Here is a 3785-nt window from a genome sequence, read left to right as displayed (position 1 = left end):
TCGCCAACAGGTCTGGCATTCCCCACCGTGGGACAGGGGAAGCTGCAAACACAGAAGGTCTCCTTCCCTAATTGGACGACTTGAGAAACAGTTTGGATAAACGGGGACATGTCACCCCAAGTGTGTAATCCCTTCCAGGAGAGCAGGGAGGCTGAACGCTTTGAGGGATATATATATGTATCTGTATTACTTTGTTTTTAAATTCTAACGTTCGTGTGTTTTATATAAAAAATAGAAGCCAAAAGGCTCCCCCCAAAACCTTTAATTGTGTGCCCCCAGGTAAATAAGGACAGTTCGTTGTTTAATCATGCATCCATGTCTTCACTCAACAGATATTTATCGAAGGCCTACCATGCGCCAGATACTGTTCCAGGTTTGGGGGATGCAATGGTGAGAAGCTGACCCTGGTTCTTCTAGAAAGTTTCTCTTTGCAGCCCCAAACAAAGGAATGAGCTGCCCCGGCTAGGGGAGAGCTGTGGTTACATCCGTGCACCTCACACCCCCCTCTTTGGAGTGACTGTACCAGACACACTGATCAGCAGCTTGATTTTCTGTACTTAAAAATATATCTTGAACTCTTTTCCATGATCGGCCCATAAACTTCTGCCTTTTGCATTTCAAAAGTTGCACGTACCCTATTGTTTGTATGTGCCGTGACCCATTTGAATAGTGCTCTGTGGTGGGATATGTGGGTTGTTTCCGAGCTGATTTCTAGAAGTCAGGTTGCTAGAAAAGGGAGCTAGGTAAAAACCCAACAGACAGTGTAAAAGGGGCTAAAGATTTTATTTATTTATTTGTCAGAGAAAGAGATTGAGCACAAGCAGGGGGAGTGGCAGGCAGAGGGAGAAGGAGAAGCAGGCTCCCCACAGAGCAAGGAGCCCGATGCGGAACTCGATCCCAGGACCCCAGGATCATGACCTGAGCTGAAGGCAGATGCTTAACCGACTGAGCCACCCAGGCGTCCCAAGGGGCTAAAGATTTTGAAGTGACAGGTTAACTTACCAGCTTCCCTTGGTTATACATACTGCATCCACTTCACCTTCAAAGTCAAGGAACCTGTTCCATCAGCTCGTAGGACACACGAACGAAACCTACGGCATTGATGAGGAGGCCCTCAGTGACATGGGTTTCAGAACCCTAAAACAGACCACGCCCACCCAGGGACCTCCACCTCCTGGCATCGGCCAGCATGAGCGGGGACACCCCCTGCCTGTGCTCTGCTGACCAGCTCGATGCTGACCCGGGCAAGCAGGCTGCCAACGCTGTCCCCTGCCCCCACCTGCCCTTCGTCACGCCCGGCTTCACCCCCCTGGCCAGCCAGGCCAGCCAGCAGTACCGGGCCCTGACGGTGCCCCCCGCTCCCCCCCACAGATGGTGGCTGCCCAGAACACGATGGCCACCTGTGACCCTCGCCCCGGCCGCTACCTTACCGGGGCTGCCACCGTAGGGAACCGCGTGTCCATGAAGGATGGGCCCAAGCAGATGCCTAACATCCCAAACAAGAATAGCAGCTATTTTGTTGAGTGGATCCCCAATAATATTGGAACAGCGGTCTGGGACACCCCATCCCCGGGGTGCTAAACACCCGCCCCCTCCAGCGGCAACAGCAGGGCCATCCAGGAGCTGTTTGGGCCCATCTAGGAGCAGTTCACCTCCACGGCTGTGCTCAGGTGCACGGCCTGCCTGCCCCAGTACACGGGAGGGGGCGCAGACGAGATGGAGCTCCCCGAGGCCGGGGGGCGGTAGGAACGAGCTGGTGTCCAAACGCTAGCAGTACTAGGGCATCACCGCCAAGGACGACGATGAGTCTGAGGAGGAAGCGGCCTAGAGCTGTCTGGTGTCCGGCAAAGCGCGGAGACTGTGTGAACTCTCTATCACGCACCACCTGTTCTCCAACAGTCATGTCTCCGTGGGTCCTTGTCCTACCTGTCTTGACATCCCATGCGGTAAAAATGCCACCATTAGAGAATTTTCATAGTCCACTGAAGGAATGATTAATTAAAGAATAGAGGAGAAAGTCAGTGAACGACTGAATGGATGCTGGGTGGTTGGACAGACAGATGGGGGGCTGGATGGACGGATGGATGAATGGATGGATGGATAAATGCATGGCTGGCTGGCTGCATGGATAGAAAGGGGGAGAGATAGATGCGTAGATGGGTAGACACATAAAATATGGAGGAATGGACAAATGGCTGGCTAGCTGGATGTGTGAATAAATGAATAAGCCAATGGAGGGTGGGTGAACAAGTAAAGGAGTCCCCGCATGAATAAGGGGATAAGGGAAAAGTGGATAATGGATGGCAGATGGATAGATGGATGATGAGCAACCACCAAATTTAAAAGATTGACAAAGTATAAAGATGATTACTTAGCGACATAATTGCCCCATAAGACTCCTTTTAATAAGGTCCCTGCATGCCTTCAACATTATAATTCAATTTGCACTTTGCTTCTGAGGGGCACACCAAGGTGATAGGGGAGCCCAGTTGCAACAGCATCTAGGTCTTGGTGCTTAGTGTACCATGGGAGTCCAACAGATAGTAATTAACGAAGGTGATGGATAAGAAGGAAGAGACTGCATGCCTATCTGGGCCAGATGCACCATGTGAAGCCCCATTACCAATGTCCACCATCCAACATCTGGAACAGAGGGGACACCATACCAGGAACCCTGTGGGCCTGTGAATCACTGTCTAAAGCTGCCCCCTTTGTGAATATGCTTCTTCCTGTCCAGCATGTTTAAATGCTCAAGCCATCAACAAGGACTTAGAAGACCTCCCCGTCTATATAAGTGGCACATAGAGCCATCTTTCCAAAAGCAACAGAGATTAAGCAGTCACTCCTCTTTGAATCAATGCATCACCAGGCTCCTGTCCCAACTTGTCTGCCAAGCCCCTTTGACCTGCCCAGGAGCCTCAGGGTCTCCTGATCCCTAGCCCCAGCCCTCAAAGGCCATCAGTTAAACAAACCACCTTGGGAACCATCAGCGCATCTTCCAAGGCAAACAAGCCTTGGCCCCAGTGAGGTCAGCAGCAGGAGGGTGAGGAGATTAAACCGGTATGTTTCTCCGAGGCTTGTCTCTCACTGCTGTTCCTGACAGACAGCAATGTGGCAGGAGTCTAACCTGCATCTGAGAACAGACGAGCAAGCAGGATTCATTGAGTACCCACTGTGTGTCAGGTATCAGCTGGACTCTGTACCATGTCTCAATTTATCCTAAAAGGTAGGGAGCAATGTTCAGAAGAGAAGGCTAAAGCTCAGAGAAGTAAAATGGCTTGCTCAAGGTCACACAGCTAGCAAGTGGAAGAAGGAAGATTTGAGATCAGGTTTTCAGGTTTGCCTTTCACCCAAGCCATCTGTAAAAATATATTTCAACTTGTGACTGAAAGGGTAAGCAGTGGGATATGTTCTCCAGTTTGGTGTCCTTATAATGGAAAATCCTAAACATCAGAAGTTATAAATGCATCTTTTTGCATTCAAAATTTAAAAAATATGTCAAAGAAGGAGGTCTTCTATAGGCCAGTGGGAATAGAGAAGAAGAAACTGATCATTCTTGAGCACCCCTATGGGCCAGGTGGCCACAATGGTGAACCCAAGGTCCCCTAGATCCTGCTCTCATGGAGCTTTTAGTTGCATAAGGAAGACAGCTATCAAGCAAAGACTCACACAAATAAATCTGAAATTGCAAATGGTGAAGGGGAAGTCCATAGGGTACTGCTTGTACAAAAGAGGGGATTCTGAATGTATGTGAGTTTCAAGGAAGGCTTCAAGAGGAAGGGGCA

General features: G+C 49.9%; 1 pseudogene; it reads left to right on the top strand.

Moving 5' to 3' along the window:
* Window positions 1–352: 352 nt before the first annotated feature.
* On the top strand, window positions 353–1828 carry LOC115941249 (tubulin beta chain pseudogene; annotated as a pseudogene).
* The last annotated feature ends 1957 nt before the right edge of the window (window positions 1829–3785 follow it).

The sequence above is a fragment of the Leptonychotes weddellii genome, chromosome 13, assembly GCF_054177405.1.
Source record: "Leptonychotes weddellii isolate Sample4059 chromosome 13, ASM5417740v2, whole genome shotgun sequence".
Lineage (NCBI taxonomy): Eukaryota > Metazoa > Chordata > Mammalia > Carnivora > Phocidae > Leptonychotes > Leptonychotes weddellii.
This window is presented reverse-complemented; position numbering and strand designations above follow the sequence as displayed.